This window comes from Hyla sarda, chromosome 2 (genome assembly GCF_029499605.1).
Source record: "Hyla sarda isolate aHylSar1 chromosome 2, aHylSar1.hap1, whole genome shotgun sequence".
In the NCBI taxonomy this organism is placed as follows: domain Eukaryota; kingdom Metazoa; phylum Chordata; class Amphibia; order Anura; family Hylidae; genus Hyla; species Hyla sarda.
In genome coordinates this window covers 375,752,708-375,772,371 of record NC_079190.1, presented here as the reverse complement: position 1 = coordinate 375,772,371, position 19,664 = coordinate 375,752,708, and the positions used below count along the sequence as shown (strand labels likewise).

At 39.3% G+C, this 19,664-nt stretch overlaps 1 protein-coding gene and 1 long non-coding RNA gene across 7 annotated transcripts in view; one reads left to right on the top strand and one right to left on the bottom strand.

Annotated features, from left to right (window-relative positions):
* LOC130356646 (uncharacterized) overlaps positions 1–13,205 on the bottom strand; it is a 44,413-nt gene extending 31,208 nt beyond the window's left edge. Inside the window, exons 1-3 of one of the 2 annotated variants that reach the window (XR_008888955.1) lie at positions 13,084–13,205; positions 9,119–9,260; positions 8,359–8,816 (exon numbers count right to left, since the gene is read on the bottom strand). This is a non-coding gene — a long non-coding RNA (uncharacterized LOC130356646). Of the gene's footprint in view, positions 1–8,358; positions 8,817–9,118; positions 9,261–13,083 lie in introns of those variants that run through there. The other variant, XR_008888954.1, reaches the window with a different exon arrangement.
* RAP1GAP2 (RAP1 GTPase activating protein 2) overlaps positions 1–19,664 on the top strand; it is an 882,491-nt gene that overhangs the window by 524,120 nt on the left and 338,707 nt on the right. The window lies entirely within an intron of this gene.

Here is a 19,664-nt window from a genome sequence, read left to right as displayed (position 1 = left end):
ACAGGTACTCTTTGAGTACTTTCTCCACTTTCCTATGCAAATTCTCATCAACCATTTAAATAGAGACAAGACCAATCTTGAATAGCCACCCAATCTCCTGAGGTTCCACCTCAGCCATTTGGGCTGCCATTATCATACATGTAGCCATCAGTTCCTGATGTGGTTAGCAAAATTAAAAGAAGATGTAATCCTTGGCTGATCTCTCATTTCTTCATGCCTTGGGGTGTCCTGCAGAGCTGTAAGGAGCAACGATGAGCTTTTGGAGCTGCTTTGGGCAGGTTTTTCTTAATAGCAATTAAACATTGGATGGCTTATAGGAACTATGTGCGGCATGTTGTTAGGAAATATGCTTCACTCCCAACCTTCCAATGGATTCGCACATCTGTGTGGAGGGTTACACCCATTTTCTTCAAAATCCTAAACCACCATTGTGGAAATGACCCATGATCTAGGGAGCTGTGTTTTGTCATTTGGGAGCATAACCCCCATTCAAATAGGGAAAACTGCTATGTGTAATGTACCTTTCATCCTGAATTAAAGGGGTATTCTGGCTTTATACATTATATGCACTATCCAAAGGATAGGGGATAAGATGTATGACCACAGGGCTCCAACCGCTGGGGACCCCTGCAATCTTGGTGCAGCCCCCTTAATTCTGTTCCGGGTGCTGCCTCTGAGACGGGGACATGACGTCACACCCCCTCCATTCATGTCTATGGGAGGGGGCGTGGCACTTCTACAGCTTTCATTTTTTGTTGTGTTGGAAAAAAGCCATAGTATGACCAGTGCAACTAAACATGTTGCGTTGTAATATCTGTATTTCTATAATGACCTTGTTGCTCATGGGGAATCAGATCTTTTTAATTCAACTGAAAAAGGAAAGAAGTATTGTCCTAAATGATAACTTCATATTGTATATGGTTGAGGTCTGATACAATACCTGGAGACCAGGACAGCCAACATTAAGATGGCTTTAACCATTTGGGCTATGGATTTGCTTTGAAGACTACCCTCATCATTTATTCCAATTTCTTGAGTCCATACATGTATTAACTCTTACTGTGCAGTATATGGTGGTGATGTTGACAATACCACAATCTATTATTTATCTTGCACAGGCGACTTTCTACTGAAGAAGTCTGGCATGTAAAGTAGGTCAGAAACCTTGTGTCATTCTAGGTTGTGCACCACCGGAGATGGAGAGCTCCTCACACATTACTTCTAAAGATAGCAGAGAGGGCCCCAATTGGCTGCAATATCATTTAGATGCAGGTGGAGGACAAAATTATGCATGAGATGTAACAACGAATAAATTATTCAAATCATGTGATTCATGTTTGTCTCTCCCCGAGAACTGACTTCACGTAGTTGTCTGCTTGGTTGGTGTCTTGTGAAAAAAAAAAAATAATAATAATAATCATAATAATTAATTGGTGTAATGGTAGAAACCCTAACTCTATAATCCCATTTATAACTGAACTAAGTTAAAATGAACCTTGTAAATATATTTAGCAAAGTTCAGGTAAATGTTACTAGAGATGGTACAGTAGTAGCATCTCTAGTTGACATGTAGTCAGTTGCATAGCTGCTTTCTGTCCCAGTTTATAGGCTTGTTGAGTGTTCCCGTGTGGGAAGAATATAACATTTATTATAGTTTCAACATTAAAGGTGACTGAGCGTATCAACCCTTTCATGGTGTCTAAACAGGAACTGTACAGTAGCTTCAGCTATGTTCTACTTTTGTGAGCTTTTGTTTTCTATAGATTTTATTATTTTTGTAGGCAAGCATTAGACACAAATGGTTAATATCAGGACAGTTAACACATGCCTAAACAAGGGGGCTCTTTGGATACACAATGGGCAATGTTGGAGAGGTAAAGGGTCTTTGTTAGGTCCATCAAGTTCAACTTATAAACATACTGTGTTGATCCAGAAGAAGGTAAAAATTATTTTGAGGCAGATGCCAACTGTAAATATATACATATAACTGTAAATGAATACATTTGTAGATCAAGGCTCCAAAAGCTAATAACCAATACTTCCAGGTCTCTCTTGAACTTGTTCACTGAAGTTTATGGGGCCATTCAGTAACACGTTAGCTTTTTTGACAGTATTCAGACATGTAACCCAATGTTGGGCCTACTCAGCTTCCCCCCCACCCCCACCCCACCCCCGTCTTTGAATATGTCTCAGCCTAAAACAGCCTAAAACATTTATGATTTAAAAAAAAAAAAAACCTTAGATTATTGTTTTATTCATTTTCTTTAATATATAGTAGTTTACCAAGACTTAGGCTTTCACACCAGACTGCGAGTGTAAATGACATTCTAAAATGTTGTGACTTAAATAAATGAGTCACTTCACCTACATCCGTGCTTAATGTACCCAACAAGATAAGGAGCTGAAATATCATAAATGCTCACAACTTACATTTAAGCAGTGTTATATTTAACATTGATACATAACATTTCTAAAACACTTAAAATAAAAAGCAATATGCAACATGGACCTCGTCTGTGATACAGTATTCCTTCTATTCGAAGTTGTCAGGATGAAAGGTTTTCCATAGTTTGCAACCCCATACTTAAAATATGTCAGTTTTATTATTTGTTTATTAGAAATAACTCTACAGATGATTTTTTTTTTTTTTTAAAGATTCTGTCATTTAGGTTAACATTCTAATAATAAGTTGACACCTTTTCTCTCCCAAGTGAGCTACAGAAAGAAAGTGTCATTTGTCGGCCAAAAATGGTGCTATAAGCATTTTACCAAAAGGAAAATACATGCCGCAGAACCTGTGCATGACATACAGCTGCAATAGGGCCAAGGGTACAGTTTTATACTGTTGCCTGGATATCCTGTACAGACCAGGTGGTGACGGAAGTTAACAAGGAGCATTACCAAGTATATACAGTTGTTTACATAGTCAGCAGACAATAGTGCCATATAGGGGGGGGGGGGGGGGGGGCTTGTCCTTGAATCTCAGCACTGACAGACATGTGCTCAGTATGTTCCTTTCTATATGTCACTATTCCCCCATCCTGTGCCACTTCAGCTGTAGGACTACAATTCCCAGGATGCTGTGACGGTCACAGGTTGGGGAATACTGATCTAGCCCATAGAGCTGACATGAAAGGGCACTTTGAAGTGTATGAAATAGAATGAATGGGAGGTTTTGTGCTTTCCTGTGTAACCAAATCTGTCCACCCAAAAACTGCAATTCCCGTCATGCCTAGATAGCCTTAAAGGAGTAGTCCGGTGCACACTTTTCTTATTTTATCTGGTCCAGGCTGTAAAAAAAAAAAAAAAAGAAAACAAACTTTCTCTTGCCTGCCGCGCCCCCGGAGCTCCGGTATAGGTGTTCGGTCGCCGGGCTGTTTGCTTCTTACTTCCTGTTAGAGCGGCACATCACACGGAGCTTCAGCCTATCACTGGCCGAGGCGGGACATCGCTGCAAGAGAAAGCTTGTTTGCTTTTTTTTTGCAGCCCGGACCGAATAAAATAAGAAACGTGCGTACCGGACTACTGCTTTAAGGCTCTGCAACTGACCCAAACCAAAACTACGACTCCAAGCATGCTGCATTTATAGTGCAACCATCTGGAATTGCAGTTTTTGTTTTGGTCGGGGTCAGCTGCAGAGCCGTAGGCTGTGTAAAATTCTAACATAATACAATTATGCAATTTTTTTCATGGATGGGACAAGTCATTTTCAGGTTTCAAATTTCAGCCAAGCACATCCTAAATTTTTGGTTTCGACCCAAAATTTTCATTCCGCTGCACCACCAATATATCCAGTACATTGTATCCTTGAATTTCATATATTTATGTACAAACATATATGAAGCGCTTTAGGGAGTACATGTACATCACAATTTAATAAGACCTTATTATTTTAAAATAATAAAAATACTTTCAAGACATATTGAAACATAAATAATGAAGCAATATATATGAATCATGTAGAGGATTCTGAGATATACACATTATGTCAGTGATCCAACAGGGACAATGGATGTATTAGTTGCTGTGTAATGCTCTGCTGAATCTGAATTTTAATCTAAAATATGAATGTTGCCTTACATCTCTTATTCTGAATATGAATAGTATCTGTTATTGGCTTTGGCAAAATAAACTTTACTTATTTTATCGATGGCCTATACTTAGGATAGGCCACCAATATAAGACGTGTTGGGGTCCAACTCCAGGCAAGTGCTGTGGCTTCTTTGTTGTTGTCACAGTGCCATACATTTTTTAGGGGTTGTTTATCTTACTATAGCTTAGCCTGTTCCAAGTGAATTGGACTAAGCTATGTGTAGTACCAGGGATAATCAGTGAAAGTGTAGAGAGTGGTTGCTGGTAATGAAGAGGTCATAACATCCACCTGAGCACAGCAGCCCCTTAATTTATCTAGTCCATGAAGGGGGGCTGGGATCAGACCCCGCCAATCTGATGTTGATGGCCTTGCCCAAAGATCCTGAAAAACGCCTTTGATGAATAACTCTACCCTGAAGAATGAGGGAAGAGGGATGTTTAATATAATGTTATCTATCACTAACTTCAGCGATCTATATGTCCTCTGTTGATCAGTTTTGGAGTGTCTGACTTGGGCTGTGATAGCTTCCATCTGGGAAAAGCATATGCACAGCAGCTCTCTGACACCATTTTGGAGGTAGCTTTCTCTTTAGGTTAATATTTGGCCCATTTAAAAAGCCTCAGAACATGACGGAGTTACCTATCTATAGACAGCTGTTTAAGGTTTGTCACTGCAGAGATCAGGGAGTTGGCTAGATGCAGAGGGACCTATCCAGGCCCGGCGGAACCACCAGGTGGACCAAGTGGCCGCTTAGAGGCGGGCAGGTCCGCAGCCGGGGGTGGGGGCGGAAAAATGAACCTCTTTTTTTTTTTTTTAAATACTTGTCTAAGTTGTCTGAGTTGCCGCCGGCTCCCGGTGTCCCGCTCCAGTCTGATCACTTGTCTCCGCTGGCCGCCCTGGCCTGGGCGCCTGTCACTTTGTTGCGTGCGCCTTCTAAACTTCCGCAGTCCCCTGGGTCCGGGCCTGACTGTACGGCACTGCAGTGAGTCAGTGACGACGTCCTCCTCTGCGCAGGAGAACGTCTTACATCACTGAAGGGGCGGCCCTCCGCTGCTGGCACCACCGAGGCTGTGGATAGTACAGTAGTACCCAGTCTGGGCAGCCTGTTCGAGCCGCGGCTCTGTAATCCTGAATGGCGGGTAAGGGAGCAGGTGATAAAATGAAGGAGTGGGTCGGGAACGGGTGATCATGAGGGGCCGGAGGTCTCGGGGAGAGAGATTTTTATGAGTGGCTGTAGGCGGGGGAGCCACCGGGGGTAATTTGGTAAATGTATGGCCGGTCCAGAATCTTGTAGTAGGGTCCAGACCTGCTCAGGGGGATCAGGGGGGGGGTTAAATTGAACCCCCCCTGATCCCCCTGTGGTATTTTCATTGAGATTCCCCCCCCCCTAATTAGGGCACAAATGGATCAGGGGAGAATTAAATTGGCTGGGGGGGGGGGGGGATTAAAATGAGACAGGGGCCCTGTGTCATTTGTTCTCAATCCTCCCTCCCCTCATCCTCCCTGTGCCATTTTAATCTCCCTTCTTTCATTTTGATTTACGCCAAAATTTGCGCCAAAATGAAGCTTCGCTTGTGTAGGCAGAAAACCTTGCACCGGCCCTGTACCTATCCATAGAAAGCTGTTTCACAGTTGTTACTCTTTGTAAGTACAGAGCAGGGTGCTGGTTGACTGAAGAGAAGCCTGTCATTGTAGGACCAAAGGGTAATGTTTTAGTTACTCAAGCTTCATAGTTTCTGTATATAGTCAATGAAATCTACAAGTTGCCAAATAATCAACTGTTCTTGGTATCATATTGTCAAGGAGAATTAAGACTAAATCATTTAAATTTAAGAAGTGTTCCACATGGATGCAAGTACTATACTACTTTAGTATATGACATGTACTATAGGGCCCAATAACTATAGAATAAATACATTAGAAATTACTTCTATGAGGCATAGTGCCAAGCTTATTACGATCTGAAGGACACCCATTTTCATCATGTAGAAGAGACATAATTTTAGCATTGTTACTGATACTGTTACTGCAAATGGGAATATTAAAATATTCTCTCTAGTGATCTTAGCTCTAGTGTGCTGCATGACAATTCTGTATTTTGCAGCGTTTTTTTCAGGACAAAATACCTCCAGGCAAAGCGCTTCTCCCAAGTAGTGTTACATTTATTGGATAAAACTTCACACAGGATGGTCGACGCGTTTCAGGCTTGAACCGAACCCTTTCTCAAGTGGTGCATGGTATAAATAATGTGTGGCTCTTATAATATATTCGTGAGCAGGTACACAGGTAAAACTTCCGGGTGTAGAATTGCCCAGGAATTACTTACACCCAGCCCACGGCTTCAGTGCTGGGTGTAGTAATATGGCAATTTCAGTTTAAAAAAAAAAAATGTCAGTTCAGTTAAACATAGTAAAAGGTCATAAGCATTATCAGAATTACAAAATGCATAATATTGTTAAAAAATTGTTCATAAAGGTGTCTGCCTCAAGATGTTGCAGTGTTTAGGGGGAATGTGAACTGTTACAAGTACAGGTATCCGCTATGTAGGGGGAGCGCTGATCCCTGTCTAGTTCATCGTGTCCGAGGGCGCTGATTATGATGGTGATGCGAGATGCATGATGGGACAATAGTATGTAACGAATGTTACAGTGATGACACGGCAACAGCTGAACTGTAACATTCAGGATTTTTGTTGCAAGGGGGAGCGCTAGTAACTGTATAGTTCGGAGTGCTAGAGGACAGCCGGTATATAATAATGAACCATTATAAATCTTGTGCCATAGATGAAAGTAATAATTCTTCATTTATCAAATGTTACAGTATAGGGGATGATATAGAATATTGTTATTATTCCCCATCTTTTTTCTTGCACCATTCTTCTATGCAAGACCTGACAATGATTATAGCACAATTATATCTTGTGGTTTGTATAAAAGTAGTGGTATACCAGTGGTTATAATAGCATTAGTATAATAGTGATTATTTGTGTATATTCATAGGTTCATTATGGAGCTAATGCATGTATATAATAATAATTAGGATAATAGTAGTTATATTGGGTATATTCATAGGTTCATTGTAGAATGACAGTTTGGGTTTATTGAACTGTGGATGGTAATAGTTGATTAGTGAGTGATTTGAATAATTTCATATTAAAGCCTACACGATGCTCGACTTTGTAAGAGCAAGTGTTATGGGGACAGTACTTTGACTTAATGTTTCTACCAATTGGACCAGTCACCTACAAAGCCTTAGAAGGAGACCACTACCCACTTGTGTATTCTTTCAGTTGATAATAGTTTCAGAGATTTCTGGATATATAAAATGGACACTTTATCCCTGGGGGGCCTTAATGAAATCTCTGAAACTATTATCAACTCAAAGAGAAAGGGCTCAGTCCGAGCCCAAAATGCGTAACATGTTACACTTCTTGGGAGAAGCGCCATGTCTGGAGGTATTTTGTCCTGAATTTGTCCTGAAAAAAACTCTGCTGTTTACCTGCTGAGATCGACTGGAAATTGGGTACTCCAATGCTGTTGACCCGCTCCTGATACACTATCACAGATATTATGCTCTTAGCATAACTCTCATTCGTGAGCATAACCTAACTACATCTCTCTCTATAACCTTTTCCACCAGATATAATGCACTGGGACTGCGCTCCTATATATATTTTTTTGTGTTTTTACTTGAATTCTGGTATTTTGACATTGATGTCATGAATGTTTGTACAGGTTCATTGTATAATGGTATTATAACACTATTGGGAAAATGTCTGCTTAAGTAATTATAGTGCTGAACTAGAAGCAATATGAAAGTCATAAAAGTACAGGACTTGACAGACATTTGAGACATGAGGTTTCTGACTAAGAAAAGCAGAGCCTAATTTGAGATAATAACTCACTATATTTTCTTATTGGGTCTCCTTTTAACAAAGTCTACTTAGTAATGTTTTATTTCAGAGGCACAGTTAGGGCGTGTTGACACAGCAAAATTTCTGCACTGAATTTCTGAATAGACAATTCACTTCAATGGAATTCCTGCAGCAGAAAGTCTGCAGCAGAAATTCTTCTGTGTGAATAGGACAGAGGCTAAAAATTCATGTAGATTTTTCATGCAGAATTCCATGCAGAATTCCATGCAGAATTCAGTGCAGAAATTCTGCTGTGTTAACGCGGCCTTAGGCGGAATCGGTGCATAATTTGTGCGGAATGTATACGGAATTTCGTCACGGATTCCGCTGCTCAGTTAAAGATACACTTTATTTAATTAAACAGTCAAAGTTCATGTGGATTCCCTTCTCCCCCTCCCTCCTATCATCAAGGGACAAGATCAGCGATGTCAAGGGGGGTAGCTGGTATTACTGTTCATTAGATTTATGACTGATTGGATAAGGCAGCAGGGAGTTCATTCTGATATAAACTACTGTGACTAAGAATGGGCTCCCAGCTGCCTTATTTAATGGATGAAAAATCTAATGAATAATAATTCCACATCACTGTCTCATTCAGTGCTGACAGCAGAGGAGGGTGGGAGGAGGGACAGAGAAGACTGCTTTCAGAGTCTGTGACATAACAGCTTACAAGAAAAGCTAAAACATTATATTAAGTTACTTTTTTGACACTGTACACAGTTTGTTTCCTTCGCTAACACCCCCTTTAATGACTCATGGTGACTCTTGACCCTTTTGCTGGTATACTGGTGTTCTTTTCTTGAAGTACTTCTGGAAAGAAATAACAACTGTGTGCTGATAACAACTCCCAAGCTCTGTCATTTTAAAGATGCTTTGGCCCAGTTGGCTAGTCATCACAATTATGCCCTCGTCAAAGTCTCTTACCCATTTTTTTCCAATATATCCACTTTAACAATTCACTGTTCACGTCCTGCCCATTGACACAAACCCTTGTCATTGTTATTCAGTCTATGTGATAAAATTAAAATGACTATATTGTAACCTACTGTACTAAAATTAGCTGACTGACAAGTCTTGTTCCCCAGACACACAGTCCCTAATAGCTTGGCTACCTTCTGCTCTGGCGTCTCATTTTATTTCTTGTCTTCATCCTTCATGATCCATGACATGCTCATTAGGAGGATAAAGGGATCACACCATCCGCTATATTCATAAGTTTTGGAACATTTTCCACATCTCTCCACATGTCAGTATCTGATAAATACAGAATAAAAACAAATTGCATTTTAGATTTTACTGTAAACATTTTGTAATAAAGCCAACACAAGTTGAGGTTCATAGTATGACCAAATATATGGGGTGAAGGCCATAAGAATCATTCATATTATACAACATGTTAAAACCTTATTGTACTTTTCGCAAGCAGGGATGAAACAACACAGCAAGCAAACATTTTATCTCCCTTTTCCCATTATAAACAAAACAAAAACATATTTGGTATTGTCACTACCAGAAATGTCCAAACTATAAAAATGTTAGGTTAGTGAAGCCACATGGTGAATGCCATAAACAAAACAAAACCAAAAAATACCAATTGCCATACTTTTTTTTTTTAACACATCACATCCAACTAAAACTGATATCAATAAAAATTACAGTTTGGGCTGTAAAAAATTAGCCCCCATACAGTTTCATAGTCAGAAAAGTAAAGGGGTCAGAAAATGGCCATTTTAATATTTTTTTTTGTTAAAGTTTTAAATTTTTTTTAAGCAGTAAAGCAAAGCAGAAACTATACAAATTTATAATAATAATAATATTTAAATTTTACTTCACATGGAACAGTGTAAAAATGAATGCCGTGGCCATTATTATAGAGTGTTGGTCCTCTGGTTTCTTTGATGGTTTTCCAATAAAGGCTGGTTGGGGCAGGGGGAAGCTGCTGGGGACCACTCTAGTGACTTGTGGTTCAGGCAGCATGAAAGTGATGGCAGATTCCCTTAATGTTACAAGGCCATAGTAAGGTTAGACACTCCTGTTGATAGCTAGTGCACAAATTTATTAGCAAGATATTTAAGTGGTTAAATAAGGTAATACGTGTGATTTTTGTGTTGAAAGAGCAAGGAAATATTTTGATAATGAAGTATGATCTACTGGAAACAAAGTCCGTCTTCAGCCAATGCTTGACGACGTTCATGGTATTCTCAGACTTGTGTGTGGATTTGTTATCATAGACACAGAAATCCATGAGGCTTCTGGCGAACAGCAGAGATGAATTCTAGAGGCGGTGTTGAACTTCTGCTGCAACCGGGGAGACAGATGCATTATGTTTCGTGGGCATGTGTGCCCTACCACCAAATCTCTTAAATGCTGGCTTGACTAGAGGGTCCATTTCATAATAACTGCGCTTAAACATTGTCTTTGAATATCAATCTATTATGTTGATACTATGGTTGTAAATGTATCTGACTTATGTATCTAAATGTATCTGAGTTATAAATGTTGCATTAGCCACAAGAGTAATGAAAATAACTTAAGAAACATCCATATTGTGTTATATCCGAATATTGGCCATACTTGTACTTGAATTAAGATCCTAATTTGTCAGTAAGTGTAAACTTCAGAAAGTCCCTGAGCTAATATTGCAAATGGTGTTGCTCGCGAATATTCGCAATGTGAATTTTATTCGCGAATATCGCATATTAGCGAATTCACGAATATTGGCGAATATAGTGCTATATATTCGTAATTATGAATATTCCTCTTTTTTTTTTTTTATTATTTTTTTTTTTCACAGTACACATCACAGTGATCATCCCTCTCTGCTTCCAGCTTATGTGGTGTAAAGAAGGCTCTAATACTACTGTGTGAGACTGGTGTGCGAATTTTCACATATGCCAAAATTTGCATATGCTAATTTTCGTATATGCGAATTTTTGCTTATGCTAATTTTGTATATGTTGATTTTCGCATATGCAGATTTTCGCATACGCGAATTTGCGCGTATGCGAAAATAAAACGAGAATATGCGAATATTCGCGAATATATGACGAATATTCGTTCATATATTCGCGAATATTTGCGAATTCGAATATGGCCTATGTCGCTCAACACTAATTGCAAAGTGTGCTGCTGTGTTTGAACCCCTGACAATCATATATACTGTATTTGGTGCGTCATAGTTTACTTTCTTTGACCTAGAAATCCTTCATGAGCTGTTCCTTGTATCTTATAATTTCTTGGTATTCTAAGTATCTGTACTATACATAAAGGCAATATAGAAAATGAATAATTATTACCATATGCAACAAACCAGTATATAGCTTGGTTTTTCACTTTAACTTTTTTTTATAGGAAAAACAGCCAAAAAAACCTCCTAAATCGCCACATGCATTTTTTTTCAGCAAAAATCCTGATGTTAGCTAAGTTCAATAAGGAAATATGAAATGCCAAACCCACTTGGTACTTTTTTCCACGCTTCTTTGGCATATTTTTTGTTCAGTGGCAGTATTAAAAAAATCGTTGCATGGTGTTTTTCATGGAGTTTTGGCATTTTTGGCATATTTAGCTTGTTTCAGATGTCTATGTATTCTGATTTTTTGGGGGCAAAAAGTTACCAGAGTCTAAATAACAGGCTTTCATATCTAAACACTAAAGTCCAGATATGACAGCCGCAAAATAAATCATGGCAGTGCGCTATAAAGATATTGTAGTGCACCTCTTGACCCTGCCGTAACGCTGTTCTTTACAGTACAGTAGCAGAACTGCTCTGTAGAGAACAGCTTAGACAGAACTGCTATGCTATGCTACTGGCATAGCCCGCACCATGGTAATAGTGCAGGACACTGCTAATCTTTTTGGTGCCTACTGCATCTATACCAATGAATGAGGTCTTGTTAATAGGAATGGTATAGATGGGTGAATAATTGGGGGTGACCTGCAGGACAAATATTCATGCAAACATACTCTTCCATTTTTGTTAGCTGCACATGTTTACATGGGAATTTGCTGGTAAATGTGGTGTTCATCCTGATTTTAGGTCATAAGGGCAAGAAGAATTACTAACCCTCTTGGAGGTCTTTCTATTGGCCAGAGCAGAGAGGTGCCCAGAATGGCAACATCATTGATGGCACAAAGGACATAAAATACTATATTGCACCTGTTGCAGCTGAAATAGGGAGACAACATAAAAAATGCCTGGGAAATATATGTTGATTGCTGGAAAATTTCAGGAGCCAGACTCTCGGTAAACTTATTTCCCTTTAATAAATTGGTAAAAATTGAATAATAAAAGTGGAGTTTGTTGTGGTGCAAGTAGGTTTGAAGAATTTTTTATATTTACATTATCTTATGCCTGGTATATGTATGAGATTATGTAATGCTAAGCTACCCTATAGGTTTTACCCTTCATCCCCCTCCAGGATGCAGTAGCTGGACTTCTGCTTTTAGAAGGTACTAGGTTGCTATCCCATAGTACCAGTATGGGTAGTGGATAAGCAGAGGTAGTGCTGGTGCTAGCCTGGGTGGTAGGCTGCAGACAGATAGTGGAGTCAAGTCCACATAAAAAAGTTGTAGCAGGTGGCACTGGTTCAGTGTCAGGTTCTGACAGAAGAATTGTGGCAGGTGGATCAGGGTGAACGACCCAGGTTATGAATGGAAGGATCAATGTAATATGCAAAGATTAGGCAGTGGAAAAGTCTGGTAAAGGGCAGAGATCAGGTACAGGATGCCAGATCAACATTGGCAAACATATATTTGCCATGACAAAACCACACTATTCCTCAGGTCCAGGTAATCAGGCAGGGAAGACTTACATAGGCAGTGTCAGGCAGGGAGGTGGAGGACAAATTTAGAGAATGGGTGCGCATCCTGGAGGGAGCACCAGAAACCGCAGCCACAGGAAAGACAGAAGGAGGAGGAAGCCTTGAGCCCAGGGGGAATTGGAGGAACAGGAGAGACCCAATGGCAGTAAGGTGTAGGGCAGACAGTATTTGCTGTGCCCAACCATGCCACATGAATATCTTTAACATGATAGTTAGTGGTACAACATGATCAAATGCCTCAATATTGTTGTAGGTACCATATCAGCTGACTAGCTCCAACATTGGAAGACTGATTTTGCACTAATCTGAAAGAGTGATACATATCAAAAGTCCTCCTACTGTATGACGAGTGACACAGCTGGCTCTCACTAAGAGTTACCCGCCAGCTGTGGCCTTTGTTGCTAAGCAACAACTCGAACATATTCAGGCTCCTGCGCGACAAGCAAACAGCTTAAAAATTATTCATTAGAAAGACTAAATATTTAAAGTCTGTTAAAGCCCCCCACACCTGGGTATTTAACCCTTCAAAAAGGACAAATGGCATTATACCAGTTGCTAAAACAACCAATCAATGTTCATGTCTAGAAAATTATATTTAAAGGGGTATTCCAGGCAAAAACTTTTTTTTATATATATATCAACTGGCTCCAGAAATTTAAACAGATTTGTAAATTACTTCTATTAAAAAATCTTAATCCTTCCAATAGTTATTAGCTTCTGAAGTTTTCTGTCTAACTGCTCAATGATGATGTCACGTCACGGGAGCTGTGCATGATGGGAGAATATCCCTTGCATGATGGGAGAATATCCCCATAGGAGCTGGACAGCTCCTGGGACGTGAGTCATCAGAAAGCAGTTAGACAGAAAACAACAACTCAACTTCAGAAGCTAATAACTATTGGATGAATTAAGATTTTTTAATAGAAGTAATTTACAAATCTGTTTAACTTTCCGGAGCCAGTTGATATATAAAAAAAAGTTTTTGCCTGGAATACCCCTTTAAGTATCTTTCGTCTTTTTTTTTTACTCCAGTATATATTTTATTTGTGGTTGTGGCCACCGAGTGTGACAAGCCGATATATTGTTATTTACATAACTATATTCTGATACTACTGATATTCTCCCATATGCAATTGAGCTGCTACAGAAAGAATTCTATTAACCGAGCTTCCTGAGTAACTTGTCGGAATATGCGGTTTAGAAGGCATTGCCTTATCCCAATGTGGCAGCATGACCTGTTGTAGCTATAGAAAAGTGAAAAGTGGCATACAAAATGTATTTGCTAAACTACTATTAGGACTGCTGGCTTGGGAAAGGGTGACAACAGTTTAGTAGGTAGTGAGGTAGGTGGGGAGTTTTCCCAGCAACTCATGCAGTACCCCTAACAGACGTATAGCATTCTAGGTGGCAAAATACTTACTCCCTATGTTATCGCCTACTCATATCATGCTTAGAATGGGATGTTGATACCTGATAATCCTTATCCCATCTATAACGATAAAAAAAGTGGATGGCTGGTAATTAGAAATGATAGTGTTATATGCTAGCCTTATATCTAAATGGCAAACATAATTGAGCAAGTAGGTAAATGGTATGGCCCTCTTGATGAATGTGAGGGCAATATCCTGCCTTACATCCAGTGACGAGAGCCACAGAACTGAATTCATGCTGGTAAAGACCAACTCCCCCAATTACTTGGGGTATTATGCTTGAAACAGAAAGTTTATAATGCTAGTTCGGTTTGATCCTGACAACTTGGCAGGCTTCACTATGACTAAGTCTGAATACGTGACGGTTTTGCTCCTGATAACTTGGCAGGCTTCGCTATGACTAAGCCTGAATATGTGACAGGCTCAGTGATGTGGTAGAACCAGTAGATAAAACAGTTATATTATCTATACAAACTCAAGTGGGAAAGATATATGATATGACCGAGCCTGTAGACATGACAGGATTTGTTGAAACATCAAAGCTGCAGCCTGCAGACATAAAAAATGAAAAAAACTTATTTGAACAACTGAGACGTGACAGGTTTTGAACCAGCGACTGAGTCCGTAGACATGCCAGGTTCAGGAACCTTGCTAACTTGACATTGTGAATGTTATTAGAAAGCAACTGAGGCCAACATATAACCAGTACCAAAACAAGTAATGTATCGTAATGATATGAGGCCTGAAGGTGGAAGCAGCTCCAACCAATTATACCGTAGACTTCCCCATGGTATCCAGCAAAAACCTCTGTAATAAACTACTGTAAAAAACAACATTAACTGGAACATTCTAACAAAGTAACAATGCCACTGACATGAGGCTCTGACGATTGACGAGGGCAAACTGCAGCTACCAGGGCATATGTAACATGTGAAAAACCAGAACACTGTTGTAAACCATGTGTGAATTAAGAACTACCACTACCGAAATCCTGGGATGTCAACCCTAAATTAAATAATGGCTAGTGAATACAAAGATAAGATATGTAAGGATAACAAGATGAGACGTTCATGACTTGGCAAGGGTAATCAGCCGGTACCTGAGTTATGTAACATACTAGAAGCTAAATGCAAGGTCATAATGGGTGCTACAACAATGTCTAATGGGTGCTACAACTTTCCAAAATAAAACAGGATGCACATAATGAAAAACACATATTGATGGATGATGCAATGAAACGTACCTAAACCCCATTATTGACACCCCATAAAATGAACAAGGCTTATTACTCTGAGAACTGCAAAGCTACAATACCTATGTATTGGACAAAGCCTGGTGGCACAACGCTTCAGAGTTGTGGTGGGTAACTGGTATATGGGGACCCATGCTTTATGTATGTATAATATCCACACTATATAAGTATATGCTGCTTTATTCTAAGCATGAGGTTTTTTCCCCCTAGCACTTTAGCACTTGCACCTTGGCTCTGTTGTAGATAGAGGGTGTGATGCAAAGGGCTGATGGAATTACCCTTGGGGCAGATGGCATTAACCCCTTGTATTTGTGACGCCAGGGCATGGTTTATCTTCATTACCACCGAAGGTATACTGCTAGATCCTGGGCTAGGCACACGGGCAATAATGACTCTGACACCAAGTTATGGATAACGGAAGCTTTACTGAGGGTAAACAGATGGTAAAGTATATACAGTTCAGCCAGGGCCCACAGAGGTGACCAGTGACTCAGAGACCTTAAGGGCTTGCTGGGACTGGGGTCAATTTAATGCAGGCCACGTTGACTTGACAAATGGTGACTGTGACTGACTTGACTTGACTTGATGACTGACAATACTGAGACTGTGGCTTACCTGTAGCTGCTTGTGGCTGCAGACTGGACTTGAGGCCTCCTATGATTTTGGATAATCTCTAGGACTTGACTTGACCTCAGCAAAGACTTGTAAGGAAAGAGAGAGAGAGCTAGCTCCACCCAGGGCTTATATGGGGGAGACTAGCAGTGAGCCCATAAGTCACCCCTGGGATCACCTAATCACTGGGTAACAATCACATGACAAGTCACATGGTGAACAGTCTTAAAGTGACAACGCATTCTGAACACATTACAATGGTATAATACTTTAGAAACATATTTACATGATGTATATTGCCAATTATTACTTATTATGCTTCCTTATATGTTCTATGGTGCTTATACACATGCCCAGATATTACCAGGTTTATTCTATTTATTAATTGTATGCTTCTTTGCTCAATGAGCTTTATCAGCATATTAATAAAGTGCGTAGCAGGATCCTCTTCCCGTTACCCATCCTTTGTTCTACTTCTTCCGTAATGTTTATGAGGTATAATATGGTCCCCTTAGTGTTTTTTTGTTTTGTTTTGTTTATAGGCTATTAGTATCCATGAGAATAGGGAAAAAATAAAAAGAAACACTACCATAATAATAATGTAACTGCCTAAAACTCTACCAGGCCATAACAGAACTGTACTAATAATTTAACTTCCTGAAAACATGACAGGCCTGACTATATAGGAAACGTAACAATATTGTTACTACCTGAAAACATGACAGGCCAGAATACATGGGAAACAGTAATATCATAACTGCCTGACTATTTAACAGTCCTGCATTTCTGCAATTTTGTTAAACTTCTGAGGCTCCTGAGGCTCCTAAAAAATCTATAAACATTATGCAACCGTAGTGAACTTGAATAAAGAAAATTATAAAGGTAAAGTTTACCTATATTGATATTCCTCAAGTGAAATCACTGCTAAACATACGACAGCAATAGATCGCCATCCATATTGCCCATGTAACCCACCTATACTACCACCAAAGGTTCCTCCATGGCCCCCCATGACTAAGATACCTCAAGACCCTTAATGGGGTACTTCGGTGGGAAAAAAAAAAACATTTTTTAATCAACTGGTGCCAAAAAGTTTAACAGATTTGTAAATTACTTCTATGTAAAGATCTTAATCCTTTCTGTACTTATCAGCTGCTGTATACTACAAATTAAGTTCTTTTCTTTTTGAATTTCTTTTCAGTCTGACCACAGTGCTCTCTGCTGACACCTCTGTCCATGTCAGGAACTGTCCACAGTTCCTGAAACGGAGAGAGGTGTCAGCAGAGAGCACTGTGGTCAGACTGAAATGAAATTCAAAAAGAAAATAACTTTCTCTGGAGCATACAGCAGCTGATAAGTACTGGAAGGGTTAAGATTTTTTTTTAATAGAAGTAATTTACAAATCTGTTTAACTTTCTGGCACCAGTTGATTTTAAAAAAAGAAAAGTTTTCCACCAGAGTACCCCTTAAACATTTGACTGACCCAAAGACAGATGTATTAACAAATACAGCTTGGAAGTAACCCCACTATCATGTTCACTTGATGGTTATATGGCCCATTAATGGTGCCACTCTCCCTTATTACTTTTCTCCTGCCCCTTAATGCATCCAATGTTAACCCTTTTGACCCATCTTCCCCAATCTTAATGAACAGCTATTATTCCTCAACTCATTATACCAACCCCACATGCATTATTATACTGTACATCAGGTATGCACGCCAGGATGACGTCACTGCGGTCCTGTGACGTTTAAGTAACACCCATTGCCCCTCCCACAAATACAGGCTGACACATCAGCCTTAATGCCTTGTGAGACAAAAATATGTGGGAGACCACAAATAAAACGTATTACATGTATAACATGTATGTGTAAAACAGACCAAATGTAATGACAAGTAGACTATATTTGGTATATCAAAGCCTATGGCCATGCCATTCTGATGTATGCCTAGAGCATACAGCCAAAATATGATGTGAAATACGAATACTAATTAAAGGGGTATTCCAGGAAAAAAACTTATATATATATATATCAACTGGCTCCACAAAGTTAAACAGATTTGTAAATTACTTCTATTAAAAAATCTTAATCCTTTCAGTACTTATGAGCTGCTGAAGTTGAGTTGTTCTTTTCTGTCTAAGTGCTCTCTGATGACACGCGTCTCGGGAACTGCCCAGTTTAGAAGCAAATCCCCATAGCAAACTTCTTCTACTCTGTGCAGTTCCCCAGACAAGCAGAGATGTCAGCAGAGAGCACTGTTGCCAGACAGAAAACAACAACTAAACTTCAGTTGCTGATAATTATTGAAAGGATTAAGATTTTTTAATAGAAATCATTTACAAATCTGTTTAACTTTGTGGAGCCAGTTGATGTATAAAAAAAAGTTTTTTTCCTGGAATACCCCTTTAATTTAGTGGAAAAGACTGTAGTATCTATTTAATGTAAAAACAGATGTCTTCCTTAATAATCAAGTGGGATCAATCTCAGGGGGAGATTTATCAAAACCTGTGCAGAAGAAACGTGGAACAGTTTCGATGAATCCCCCCTTCCTTTCTGCAGCATTACACAATTGACAATTGAGCAAGGAGAAGGCTGCAGGGTGACAATTGGTATAGAATGTTCTGAATTTTGCCAACCTCAAAAAATAACTAATAACATTATGCCATTGACAGAAATAAGTTTAGTAATTCTTATGGATACAGCTGAATTTAGCCTTTGTTTATTTTGTCTGGAATATCCCCTATGCTTTTGCCAAATGCTTTACTGATGATTGTCTTTATTTGGCTTTAAATCTTTAAAACAAAGTAAACCTTCACTGGCCACTTGGACTCTCTCCACACATAACAAGTGCCCCGGGTTAACATTGGTGCATTATAATAGACAAAGTACCCCGCGCTGTCATCTCTGGCACATATACATATTAAGAATAAATCACCTGTTGGAAATGTTTTTTAATAATTTAAAATAATAATTTATTTCGTGTAGGACTGTAACACAAAAACCTGTGACAGATTAGATAGATTATTTATAATAGAAGTAAATTGCTGGTTTATCACATTGTAACTAGAGATGAGCGAACTTACAGTAAATTCAATTCGTCACAAACTTCTCGGCTCGGCAGTTGATGACTTATCCTGCATAAAGGTGGATACAGTCCTAGGAGACTCTTTCCTAGGATTGTCTCCACCTTTTCCAGCCCACCGGAGCACTGGAAAGCTGAACTAATTCATGCAGGATAAGTCATCAACTGCCGAGCCGAGGAGTTCGTGACGAATCTAATTTACTGTAAGTTCGCTCATCTCTAATTGTAACCTTCCGTTCCACTGTTTAGTAAAAAGCTTTTTTCATTTGCTCCATAAATTCGAAATCAATCAAATCTGCATTTCCTGAGTTTCTTCCGTTATATGTTTTATACATTCAATATAGGGGAAGAAATAAGCCATTGATAAAATGCCTTAGAGATGTCAAGTACAGTACTGTATATGTTATTTGTAGGCACAATTGTTGTAATATGAGCTACGGTTTTAATATATAAAAGTAA